Below are 13,701 nucleotides of genomic sequence, written 5' to 3'. Positions count from 1 at the left end.
CTGCACTGCTCTGGAGGCTTCATTATTGCACTCGCCAACCTTAAAACTTAAAAAAAAAAGAAATGGCACTGGCGAGAATTTGGTCAGACTGCCCACAAACAGCAAAGCATTTTCAACACAACATTTTAGGGCTGGTGTTTCCAGGTGGAAAGAGTCTCCAAAGTCACTTGGCAAATAATTAAAAAGTCAGAGCCAATGAGGACACTAGTACTGGAAAGCATTTCAACTTTCAAAACAGCTAGGGGAGGGTTATAACTTTTGTTAAAACCATGATACTAATACCATTTATCTGACTTTTTTTTTAAAAAACATATAAATGTATGACTTTTTTAAAAAATGGTTCTCAAATTTATGACGGTCTTTCGTTCCAATGACTTAACGTGACAGATAGTGCAGCTTAGTTTTGACAGATTCTGTGGGTGTGGCTTCTAATTATTGCACCATGTGATCTGTTCTTTTTGCCTGCTAGAGAACACTGCTGAGCCACACTGAGGCCCATGCAGTGAGGGAATCCTCCATCCTTGCAAGTGAAATTCTCATCCGCACCATCACATTGGTAAAGTGCAAACTTATCTTCGAAGTCAGCAGTGAGCGCTGTCACTTCGCCACTGACTGCAAAGTCTGGGCCATTTATTATGAATCCAGAATACACGTAACATTTTGAAAACTGGGGCTTATCCCTGGCAATGGAAAAATATTTAAGTGAATGTATCAGTTTACGGAGTCCTTACTACACAAATACCAGGTATTTGTTTCCAAGAATGACTATAGACCAAGTCAATCAGACTTAAACATTCAAAACAAGCAATCCAGAATCAAAGTACTACAAGCAAATCATAGCCAAATAAAAATGTCCAATTAGTTGCATGCAAGACAGTTTCTGGCAGAAAGCTGATCTATTGCTGTTTTCAAGAATAAAAAGGAAAGGTGTAGAGTTACACATGCAAAACTATTTGGCACCAGGGAAATCTGGCAGTTGTGCCATTCTCAACAGATTACCCATATGAAGCAAATGCCTTACAGCTGAAAACAAAAGTGTTCAGAAAACAAGGTGACAGTGGTTCAACAATATTGTCCGAGGACCTGTGAAAACTGCCTTGTTTAGATTGCGAGAACGATGTCCCAGCACAAGACAAGCAACAACAAAAAAAAAGGCACACACTAGCTTTTATATATGCAGTTGTTAACCAACAACCTGCAACTTATTTTTGTTGTATATTGTTGCTTGCATTTCAGATGCTAGGTTGAGCTTGGTTTACAGATAGCTCAGAGTCATTGTAAATCTAAACAGTAACTCATTTATAGAGTTAGTCAGTCATTTATGGCACTAGATACATTTTCCATAAGCCTGTCTAGTTTACTCTGCATGATGCTTCCTGCTTCTCCCCAGGCCGACTACATCAGCGTCACAGTGGGAGGCGTTACTCTGTGTCCCAAAACATTAACCCTTATACTACATCTCCCCCCAAGTCTCTGATACAGATCGAGTCGGTCAGGAAGCTTTATGACTCTCCCTGATCATGTTCTTGTCAGACTCGGAAGATCAGTAGTCTCTGAACTCTTGGCCATTGACTCGGACGACCTTCATTGGAGGCTTGTAGTATCCGGTTTTCTCAGAACTTCAGGATCTACAACTGGTTCATCCAAATATCTGACTGATTGACATTTTTGGAGGAATAGGAATAAGGTTTCTCCTATTTCATCTTACAGTACATTCTTCAGAAGGTACTAAATAAGATCTGATAATTTCCATCTCACTGGATAATTACTCCTTTTCGGTCTTGGTCTCATATCATACCTTTTTCCCCTCCATCAACTTGGGTAGGCTTCTGGCACGATATCTCCTATTGTAATTCTGAGCTTGTTGTTTCCTACAAGACTTCTCTGTCTTGAACTCCCTGATAATCCTGGACTTCTAGCTCTGGAAGTAGTTTTTTTTTGGGTAAGATAGGAAGTTGAGTTTTGAACTTCTTCCTCATAAACAGCTCGGACGGTGCCAATCCACATAAACTAGAGATCTACTCCATTGGCTAAGAGTGCTGTTTGAAATCTTTGTTTTTCTTCAACAACGCTTTAATAGTTCGGATCCACATTTTCTCGCAAATTGTGGTCCATTATCTAACACAATTTTGTCAGGAATGCCATGCGTTGCAAAGATCTCCTGTAAAACTCAAATGACAGATTCTGTAGGTGTCACATACAACTTTTTCACTTCAATCCATCCTGAAAAATAGTCAATTGTTATAATGTATTTCCCGTAGAAAATAAATAGATCCGTCCCTAGACATTCCCATGGTCTGGTTGGAAGTTGTGTCGAAATAAGGAGTTTCCTCTGGTCTGATCTATGCACTGAGCATACCTGGCAATTGGAGATCATTTGTTCAATATCTTTGGATATCCCTGGTTACCAGATGGACGACTGAGCTCGTGCTCTGCATTTCATGAAACCCATGTGGCCCTGGTGTAATCTTTGCGGGATATCTGGCCAGAGTGAAACTAGAATCACCAGCCTGTTATTATACACCAGCAAATCATCCACAATAGTGAAGTGCTTCCTGAACTTGAAGAAAATTTTCAGTACTTTACCACTGGGAGGTTGCTGTGGTCAACCTTGTCTGCAACATGTGCATTTTCGGATGCCTTCCTCATCTCGCTTCTGATCCTGATGAATTTCTTGGAGCTTTTGTGTCCTGCCAACCATTGTGAGGCAGTATACTCAGAGTACAATGCAGTCTCGTCCACAAAGTTAACATCCTGTTGTGAAACAGTAGCTCTAGCTCATCTGCAGAAGTTTGCACCTTGCCCTGTACAAACACTGTTTTGTACGTGAATCTCATTAGCCTCAACTGGAATCTCTGGATTCAGAGGCATTCTAGCGAGTTCCTTTTCGTTCAGTAAGGAAACTAAAGGGTTTGTGCTCTGTCTCAATTACAACTTTTAAGCCCATAATATGATCAGAGAACTTTTCACAAGCCCACGTGACTGTGAGAGCTTCTTTCTCGATGATAGCATACCTTGTCTCAGTCTCTGACAGTGCTCGTGATGAATAGACCAGTCTTCTATATTCACCTGACTGTTCTTGAAAAAAAAAAAAGGACTGCCCCTAGCCCTGTACATGAGGCGTCTACTGCAATTGTGGTTGGAAGTGAAGGGTTATAATGCATTAAGAACTCTGGCCAAACCAGCATTTCCTTGATCCTTCAAAATGTCTGCTCTTGATGTGCATGCCAACACCATGCTTGATCTTTCTTTAAGAGTTGTCGTAAGGGATCAGTAACTTGTGCTAGATTGGGCAAAAATGTTGCCAATTGATCAACCATTTCTTGGAATGGTTAAAGATCTTGGACAGAAGTAGGAATTCATTAATGGCTCTCGTCTTTTGCAGCTCTGCCATTATGTCCTTGTTATTAACAACGTGTCCCAAGAAATAAATAAATGGATGTTCTTGAGAATTCACACTTTTCGTTAAGTGTGGCCTTTAGGCCTCCTTCTTCTTGGCAATTCAAAACTGCTCTAACCCTCAGGTCGTGTTGTTCGACAGATTCACCATGGACTAAAAGATGTCCATATGGCATATTACTCCTTTAAAAAAGGCCTTGTAAAATGTTTGACATAGTCCATTGGAATATTTCCAATGCAGATGTTATACTGAATGGTAAACGATTAAAACAAAATCTTCCAAATGGAGTGAAGGTTGCCAGTAATCTTGACTTATCGTCCAATGGAACTTGCCAAAGGCCACTATTTGCATCAAGTTTCGTGAACAGAACACTTTTGGATAACTTTGCCAAGCTTTCATCTGCTGGAGGGCATTGGATGAATTTCCCTTGCAACAACCTTATTAAGTTAAGTTAGGTCTACACAAATGCGAAGAGTACTGTTTGATTTAGGAACTGGAACCATTCCAGAGCACCACTCTGTTGGTTTCATGATGGGAGAAAAGACTCCCATCCTGGTCATCTCTTCTCGCTGTATTTGGACTAGCTTCAGCAATGGATGTGGTATCTTACTAGGCATAAAGATACATAAGGGTTTAACATCCTCTCAACGAAATGCTGTATTTAGTCTTCAGTCTTCCTAGACCGGAATATAGTTTTGTAAAGACTGCTTGAAAGTGGCTCATAGATTCTTGTTGCTTGATTTCATCTTTTTTCAATAAAGATGAAAATCTAAACACGCTTAAAAGAGAGAATTCTTGGTTCTATAAAACAGTGTTACCAATATCTGCTTTCCCTCGTACTGGACTGTTGTCTGTAGCTTTCCCTTGATTTTCAGTTCAATCCCTCCTGGAACAAGTAACAGAGTGTCTGTTGGTTGCAAACAACGTGTCAGAACGATTCGTTCTGACAAAAAACTGTGACACTTGCTCCAGTGTTTAATTTAAAATTGGTAATATGTCTGTTGACATAAATACCGACTGACTAGAATGCCTGTTAAGGGTCATTCATCTCCCCAAGGAAATTTCCTGATTTATTCTTCAATGGAGCTTGTTCCCTTCATTTGACTGCTTTTTGCAGAGGACTTGCTTTGACACATTTTTCCAAAATTAAAGAATTCTGCTTTGTTGCTTGACACGGTTTGTGACTGTGGGTCTTTTTGATGCCACAACACTGGCAGGGTTTCATGGCGTCTAGCACCTTCTTGTCTGGAGACTGTTTTGCAGTTCTGGGCTTCAGGAACTGCACGGTGATCAGAGATTTTCTGACACAAAGTTTCTCTTCCCCTCAGGATCGCTCCATTCTGCCTACAAACCTCTGCTTGTCTGGCAATCCGTATCGCCTTCTCCAGGAGGAGGTCTTCTTTTGACTGTAATAAATCCGTTAGCGGTTCACCCGCAATGCCCACAACTATGCTGTCTCATCAGTTCTGTCTTCAGTTCTTCATACCCACGTTCTTCAGCCCGTCTGTACAATTCGTTAATGAAAGTATCCACCGAATCACCTGGTTTCTGGACCCTTCTTTCACCTTGGCCTCAAAATCTTATTGCTTCTTAAATTAAAATATTTATTTATCGAAAGCTTGTAAAACAAACTTATCGGAAGCTTCATGGATGCCCTGCCTTGCAATCACATCAGCAATCATACCTATTGAGTACAAAGTGTTTACTTGTTCAGCTTCAGACATGCTGTGCAGCTGGGAAGCTATTCGTATCTTAAAAATCTTCTCCTCCACAGAGACCAATTCAGAATCTGGTTAGGTCCTTCCAAATTCTCAAACCTTTCAGACATTGTATATTTGGATTCATATCCTTCCTAAACTCTGAAGGCCATTTTGTTTCTTTGATACATTTTCATTCTCGCTATAGAAGTGTTCCCACACTTTTCCCTTGTAGTCTGCTCAAGTAATGGTTGCCAACTTTGGATCTGCCCTTCAACGATTTGGCTTTTCCCTGTTTTGCCTGCCCAGTGTGAAGTTAGACAATGTTTCTACCCTTTTCCAAAGATTGCTCACCTGATCCCCGACCATCGCTCGGTTCTGTGACTCAGTGCCTGCAAGCGTTGGACTTGGATTTTACTCAAACCACCACATTTCTGTGGTGCAGCCTGAATGCCTGTGCGGCCAATTCACCGACTCTCTATGCCTTTTTGTCATCTACATATCAGCTCTCGAGCTCTTCACAGCCTCTCCATGATCTCTGCAGTCTTTTGGTGCTACTGTACCAGATTAGGCTTCTTAAAATCTTCTGGATCTGTTCACTGCTGCCACCATACAGTAGTTAACATTTCAGATGCAAGGTTAAGCTTGGTTTACAGAGATCGCGGAATTGTTGGAAATCTAAACAGTAATTCATTTGTTATATTTACATGAACTATATACACTTTCCAGAAGCCTGTCCAGCTCTTACCCTCCATGATGCTTTCAGCTTCTCCCCAAGCCCTTACATGTGATCTCTTACATCACCACCACAGTGGAAGGTGTTACTCTCATTGTCCCAAATATTAACCCTTTCAGACCCTTATACTACAGTTTTCTGGCCACCAGGCCTTACCCAAGGAGTGGGATAAATAAACATCAAGTGAAAAAACTACACCTTCAGCCAAATACACAGTCTGAATCACTTACCTTATCAATGATCACTTCATTTTGCTGCCACAGATGTCAAAAAAAATCTTCCTAACTGTGTCTCAGAGCTTCCACGAGGCATCAGTGTTACTTGAAGTTCAGATATTAGAGCTAGAAATAGCTTTTTTTCTGAACTTTCCTGCTCCACTATCAAGGTGGAGACCTTACTAGTAACTAGTAGAAGGTTACCAAGTTTGGAAGAGCAGGCTTGAAAAAGTTTTAAATTTGCAAAGTAATTTAGTTGGTAGCTCCAACAGGAATTTCTCTTTTTCTTTGACAAAGAGATAAAGTTTCCACAAAAGGGTTCTCTCAATCACCAATTGCATTCAAGACAGGAAATCACAGAAAAAATATAAACCGGCATTTACATTGTTTCTCTGGGATTTCTTCCCAATCTTCCTCTGAAGGTACGAAAGATTGGGAGAATCTGATGGAAATTTTACCCCCAGGCACTACTGAAGCATGAATGTTTCAAACTGCAATACGTGATAAAGGATAAATTAGCACTAGAGGCAGTTCAGAAAAAGGTTCACTAGGCTGATTCTTATCAAGAGCGGCTAAACAGGTTAGGTCTTTATTCATTGGAGTTCAGAAGAATGAGAGGTGATCTTACAGAAACATAAGATTTTAAGGGAGCTTGACAGGGTAGATGTTGAGAAGATATTTCCACTAGTGGGGGAATCTCGAACTAGGGGGCACACATTTAAAACTGAGATGCAAAGGAATTTCTTCTCTCAGAAGGTGGTGAATCTCTGGAATTCTCTGTCTCAGGAGAGTTGCGGAGGCGAGGTCACTATATGTATTTAAGGAGGTGGTAGATAGATTTCAAAAATCTCGGGGAATTGAGGGTTAGGCAGAGCAGGCCGAAAGAGAAGTTGAGGACTGGGGCAGATCAGCCATGATCTTATTGAATGGCGGTACAGGCTTGAGGGGCTGAATGGCCTACTCCTGCTCCTATTTCTTATGTTCTTATGTGTATTAATAAACATTTGCTGGTGGTCTTGTAGTCAGGGTTCACTGGTTTTCCCATCTCAACTCAAGTCAGATTCCTGGTCAGAGAATCATTACATTTCCAAGCATCTTCCAACACAGGCTGAACTGGTTGGGTGGAGTTGACAATAAAAATTGTTGAGACTTGTGGAGGGATCAATCCTGATGTCTGTCCTCACTCTACTTTCTTAAAATAAACAGAACTGCAGTCAGTTGCAATCAAGTGCAGTTAGAAATACAACCAGCCTTACTTTGTTCTGGCAGCAGTACAGACCCTTTTTTAGTTTGCAAGTCTTATCTGCCAGATTTGCTTCTGCTTGGTTCCAGCTGGAGAACGGGGGCGGCACAGTGGTTAGCACCGCAGCCTCACAGCTCCAGCGACCCGGGTTCAATTCTGGGTACTGCCTGTGTGGAGTTTGCAAGTTCTCCCTGTGTCTGCGTGGGTTTCCTCCGGGTGCTCCGGTTTCCTCCCATATGCCAAAGACTTGCAGGTTGGTAGGTAAATTGGCCATTATAAATTGCCCCTAGTATAGGTAGGTGGTAGGGAAATATAGGGACAGGTGGGGACGTGGTAGGAATATGGAATTAGTGTAGGATTAGTATAAATGGGTGGTTGATGGTCGGCACAGACACGGTGGGCCGAAGGGCCTGTTTCAGTGCTGTATCTCTAAACTAAACTAAATGTAAACATGGCAGAGCTGTGCCAACACTCGTAAAACCACCATGGCAATTCAAATACACCTTTGTACAGCTATAACACTGGTATCTACCCAACAATGTGGAAAATTACCCAGGTATTTCCTGTCCACAAAAAGCAGGACAAATCCAATACAGCCATTTACTGTCCCATCCGTCTACCCTCAATCAACAGAAAAGTGATGAAAAGTGTCGTCAATAGTGCTATTAAATGACATTTGCACAGCACTAACCTGCTCACCAATGCTCAGTTTGGGTTCTGTCAGAACCACTCTGCTCCAGACCTCATTACAGCTTTGGTCCAAACATGAACAAAAGAGCTGAATTCAAGAGGTGAAGTGAGTGGCCGTCCTTGACATCAAGGCAACATTTGACCGAGTGTGGCATCAGGGAGCCCTGGCAAAATTGAAGTTAACGGGAATCGGGGGGAAACACTCCACTGGCCGGCATCATACCTCACACAAAAGGAAGATAGTTGTGGTTGTTGGAGGCCAATCATCTCAACCCCAGGACATTGATGCAGGAGCTCCTCAGGGTAGTGTCCTAGACCAACCATCAGCTGCTTCAATGACCTTCCCTCCAATATAAAAAGGTCAAAAGTGGGGATATTCACTGATGATTGTACAGTACCATTTGCAACCTGTCAGCAAGACCTAGACAACATTCAGGCTTGGGCTGATTAGCAAGTGTCATGATCCTTTTTTTGTTCTCTGGGAAATATGTGGTGTGTCTTTAAAACAGCAAAGGATCAGTACTGCTTTAAGGCAGCAAGCTTCAGGAGTTACTGAGTATAATTTCATTTTAGTTGCCCTGGATACAACCATTCTGAGACCGAAGACAGGACATACAATGTTGCGAATGACTTTTGAACAACTGGCTTTTGCAGAGACAGTTGAGAGACACAGAGAATTAACACAACCGCGCCAGCCAGTACTGAAAGAGCGATCTCTCAGTTAGTTTAAACTGAAGGAAGTGAATTTAGACTGACTATTTTTACCTCTTAAAATTCTAAAAGTTAAGCAGATTGATTTTTAAAAAAAAAAAAAAGTGGTTGCAAATTGTTGATCTGCTGTGGTCATCGCTGGAAGGAAGAAGAATATGAAGCTTCAAATATTGAACTGAATGGCGTGTCAACGAAGAACTGTTTTCCTTACCTCATTGGACCCTGGAAGATTACAAGTAGACTTTGAATCAGGAGGACTGTTCGTCAGGAAGCGTAAATCTACAAGGACTTTGTTATTTTTATTTTTAAATGTTGTTTATCTTAGTGTTTAAGATTTTAGTTTTTTTTCTAACAAAGTTAATTTGTTAATATCTAAAGATACCTGGTTTGGTCCACCTCATTCGGGAGTTACTCGATTATTCAACTCGACTGTGGCTTTCTTTGATTTGGGAAAGCTTAAAGATATATGTTGTGACCTGTGGAGTGATGGGACTGAATTGGCAGTGCATTGCTCCCACCACAATCAGAATCATATATTTTGATTGGGGGCTTTGTTTTGGGCGGTCGTGCCGTAACACAAGTAACATTCATGCCATACAAGTGGCAGACAATGACCATCTCCAACAAGAGATAATCTAACCATCTCTGCTTGACATTCAATGGCATTACCATTGCTGAATTACCCCTTCAACATCCTGGGTTGGGTAGGGGGGGTGGTGCATGCTTACCATTGACCAGAAACTTAGCTGGACCAGCCATATAAATACTGTGGCCTGTCCACAAGGCACAAGTCAGGAGCATGATAGAATTCTCTCCACTTGCCTGGATGAGTACAGCTCCAACATCACTCAAGAAGCTCGACATCATCCAGGAAAAAGTGATCAGCACCCTATCCACCACCTTCAACATTCACTCCCTCCATCACCAGCACATAGCAGCAGCAGTGTGTACCACCTACAAGATGCACTGCAGCAACTCACCAAGCCTCCTTTACAGCACCTTCCAAACACATGACTTCTACCACCTGGAGGACAAGGGCAGCAGACGGATGGAAACACCACCACCTGCAAGTTCTCCTCCAAGCTCCACAACATCCTGACTTGGAACTATAAATCGCCATTCCTTCACTGTTACTGGATCAAAATCCTGGAACTCCCTCCTCAACATCACTGTGGGCGTACCTATACCATATGGACTGCAGCGGTTCAAGAAGGTGGCTCACCACCACTTTCTCAAGGGTAATTAAGGATGGGCAACAGATGTTGAACTTTCCAGTGACATCCAAATCCCATGAATGAATTATTTTTTTTAAATCATTGATTTAGTAATTTGTAGCATTTGGCTGGCAATAATTTATTAAGTCACTTTGCATCAGTGTTTGCCAAGGAAGATGATGCTGGCAAAATATCAAAGAGGAAATGGTGGAAGTAAAGGATGGGATGAAAATTGATAACCAACCTTTCCATTACATTCTGTCTATGCTTAGAGTGGAGAGTGTCAGCTGGTTTAGATGGCTTGCATCCCAGGTTACCAAGGAAAGTAGGGGTGGAAATAGCAGAGGAACTTGCCATAATCTTCCAATCTTCCCTCGATACAGGGGAGGTGCCAGAGGATTGCAGAGTGACAAATGTGACACCCTTGTCCAAGAAAGGGTGCATGTACATTCCTGGTAGTTTCAGGCCAGTCAGTTTGATATCAGTGGCTGGTAGGGTTTTCGAAACAGTAAAATCAGGGGGGAAAAAAACAAACAGATACATGCAAAGGTTTGTGTTAATTAAGGAGAGCCAGTATGGATTTGTAAAAGGCAGTTCGTGCTAGATTACTCTAATTGAATTTTTTGATCAAGTAACAGAAGATTGAAGGGAAAGCAACAGATGTTTGTCTTTATGGATTTTAAGAAAGCGTTTGACAAAATACCACATAAAAGGCTGGTTAACAAAATTGAGGCTCATGGAATAGAAAGATCAGCATCAGCTTGGATAAAAACGTGGCTTAAGGACAGAAAACAGCAAGTGATGCCCATCCTTAGTTGCCCTTGAACTAAGTAGACTGCTAAGCCATTTCAGAAGGCAGTTAAGAGTCAACCACATTGCTGTGGATCTGGAGTCACATGTAAGCCAGACCAGGTAAGGACAGCAGATTTTCATGAGCCAGATGGGTATTTATGACAACCGATGATAACTTCATGGCAACATTACTGAGACTGGTTTTCAATTCCAGTTTTTATTTAAAAAATTAGTGGAATTTAAATTTCACCAGCTGCCATGGCGCGATTTGAACCCATGGCCCCAGGGCATTAGCCTGGCCCTCTGAATTACCAGTCCAATGACATTACCACTATGCCACTATCTCCCCATATATACAAAGAAGTGAGATATGGTGCATTTTGGGAGAAGGATAGAGAGAGGCAATATACACTTAATGGCACAGTTGTAAAGAGAGTGCAGGAAGAGCTACCTGGGAGTGCAGATGCATCAATTTTTGAAGGTAGCAGGAAAGAGAGAGAGTGGTTAGCAAAGCATATGGGATTTTGGGCTCCATAAATAGCGCTTTGAGTACAAAAGTAGGGAAGTTATGCTGAAGCTGTATAAAGCTCTGGTTAGGCCATAACTGGAGTATGGTGACCATCTTCTGGTCACCATACTTTAGGAAGAATGAGAGGGTCCTGAGAGGGTGCAGAGGAGATTTACCAGAATGGTTCCAGGGCTGAGGCATTTTAACTACAAGGTTAGGCTGGAGAAGCTGGTGTTGTTCTCCTTGGAGCAAAAGGAGATTGAGGAGAGTTTTGACAAAAGGTGTACAAGATTGTGACCGGTTTAGATAAGGTTGACAAAGAAAAACTGTTCCCATTAGCTGATGATACAATGACTAGAGGACACAGATTCAAGGTTTTGGGCAAGAGATATGGGGTTGGGGGTGGAGAAATGTGAGGAAGAACTTGTTTTTTGTAAACGCAGTGAGTGGTAATAACCTGAAACTCACTGCCTACAATGGTGGTGGAAGCAGAGACGATCAATAATTTCAAAAGGAAATTGGTTGAGCACTTGATGGAAATAAACCTGCAGGGCTATGGGGATAAAGCAGGGGAGGGAGACTGACTGGATTGCTCTAGACAGGCAGCATGGATTCAATGGGTCAAATGGCCTCCTCTGTGCCACAATGACTGACTGTGTGAATGAAATAGAAGGATTTGTTTGATCCAAGTTGTTTTGCTTAGCAAATTGCTAAATTCAGCCTGTAATTGTGGACAGTTGAGAATGCTTCCAGATGGCATGATGCCCATCTGTAGAGATTAATAATTGCAACTTAACTTTTATTTTATCCAACAGTTCCCCATATGCCATCTCAAATTGGTAATAAGAGCTGAGTGGAAGCCAAGAATAGCCACCAACCCCTATTACATTAATGTAAACATTTCTGTATGAATATTCCTTTTGAAGAAAAAGGCAAACTTGGGATGTACCAGTCAAGCTTGTTAGTTCAAATTGATTAAATAAAGTATATTGATTAGATTTAGTGTTTCCATACATGAATGCTGATTTAGTGCCAATTTAGGTTCAGTATTTAAATGGTAAAGTCATCAAGAATTCTATAAAACAGCTGGCCTCAAAAGCTGTACAGTAAACTTGAAAACATTTTGGGATCGAAGGATATGTCATACGTCCATAACTTGAAACTTTGGAAATTTTCCAATGATTAAGTCAACAATTTGTCACCTTCAACTTACTGCTTTTTTGCAGATTTAGAAGAGTTGAGGAACCAAAATGCTACTCAGGGCTTCCTCACTGCCTTCTGTCCCTTTGGTACAGAACACTCCTTCCTATATGTGGGTCGGGTGTGGTAAATTGATGCATTCCTCTTGTTGCTTTTCCCACATTTGTCCAGGCCTCACATTAAGGCCCAGCATCCAGTAATTAAGGATCAGCAGAGGGGACCTTAAGGCTTCAAGAGAACGCCCTGTACACAGGTTCTGAAAGTGGCTGTGCACAAGCCCTATTACTAAAAATTATATTTCTGAGGCCAAAAAGTTGTCTTTTCGGGTAGCTCAACTGCTCCCATTTGCCTGTTGCAGCAAGTCCATCCTGGTACAACTCCCTGGGACAGACCTGGCAGGAGAGACTTCTTCCCACTTGTTAATGGTCCTGGGACTAGAAATCCAGCAGGGGAAATCTCAAGGCCAGTCAGAGATTCCAACCTACCAGAAATACCCTCCAGTCAGGGAGCCTAGACCTTTGTATCATATTTATATCATGAATTATTACCATTCAAATAAATTGTGTCAAAATAAATCTCTTCAAGGGAACTGGCTGACAGGGAGGGGTGCCTACACTGGGCTTCAAAAATTGAAAGCTTCCCAAGCTGATTTCTTAAAACTATATATTTGTAATGGCCTCGTTCCCTTTTAGGATCACCGGTTCATTGGCTCAATATCCAGTACAACTGGCCAGAGTGTGCACAGCAAATCCACTACCCATTAGTACCTGAAGATTGTATTTGGGGGTCCTATTACTTGGATAGGTGAGCCTTAGACATCAATGGGGCAGCTATGGCAGCTTGCTCCCCGACCAGATTTTCAATTGCTAGTCATCCATTTTTTCAGGCAAAGAATAGGGAGCCCCAACTTTTGAGAGACAGAGAAAATAAAAATCACCCCAGTGTCTCAGAGCACCAAAACAAATTTAGGACAATGCAATAGAAATAAAAAAAAGTGCTGGAAAATACTCAGCAGGTCTGGCAGCATCCGTGGAGAGAGAAGCAAAGGCAACGTTTCAGGTTAGTGACCTTTCATCAGAACAGGGTAATGGGGCTTTAGGACAATGCACCTCAGGTTGGATATGTAGAATGGTTTTGTTTGGAGTTCAGAGTTGGAAAAGGATGAGTGCAATTATCAATAACTCAATGAATTCAGTCAGTGTGATGCTACAAAAACCAGCTATTTCAACAATTCTTTCGAAAGGCTTGATTTGGAATATTGTGTGCAGTTTGGCTGCCCTGCCTTCAAAAAGGAT

At 41.7% G+C, this 13,701-nt stretch overlaps 1 protein-coding gene across 4 annotated transcripts in view; it reads right to left on the bottom strand.

The window, feature by feature from the left end:
• The window catches only part of LOC137351652 (GRAM domain-containing protein 2B-like), a 103,955-nt gene that overhangs the window by 83,952 nt on the left and 6,302 nt on the right, over positions 1-13,701 (bottom strand). The window contains exon 1 of one of the 4 annotated variants that reach the window (XM_068016319.1): positions 1,799-3,172. The exons of the other annotated variants lie outside the window; for them this stretch is intronic. The gene's annotated coding sequence lies outside the window, so the exon portion shown is untranslated. Of the gene's footprint in view, positions 1-1,798; positions 3,173-13,701 lie in introns of those variants that run through there. 4 annotated transcript variants of the gene reach the window in all.

This window comes from Heterodontus francisci, chromosome 36, assembly GCF_036365525.1.
Source record: "Heterodontus francisci isolate sHetFra1 chromosome 36, sHetFra1.hap1, whole genome shotgun sequence".
Lineage (NCBI taxonomy): Eukaryota > Metazoa > Chordata > Chondrichthyes > Heterodontiformes > Heterodontidae > Heterodontus > Heterodontus francisci.
Note: the sequence above shows the minus strand (reverse complement) of the source record. Positions and strands in the feature narration are given on the sequence as shown.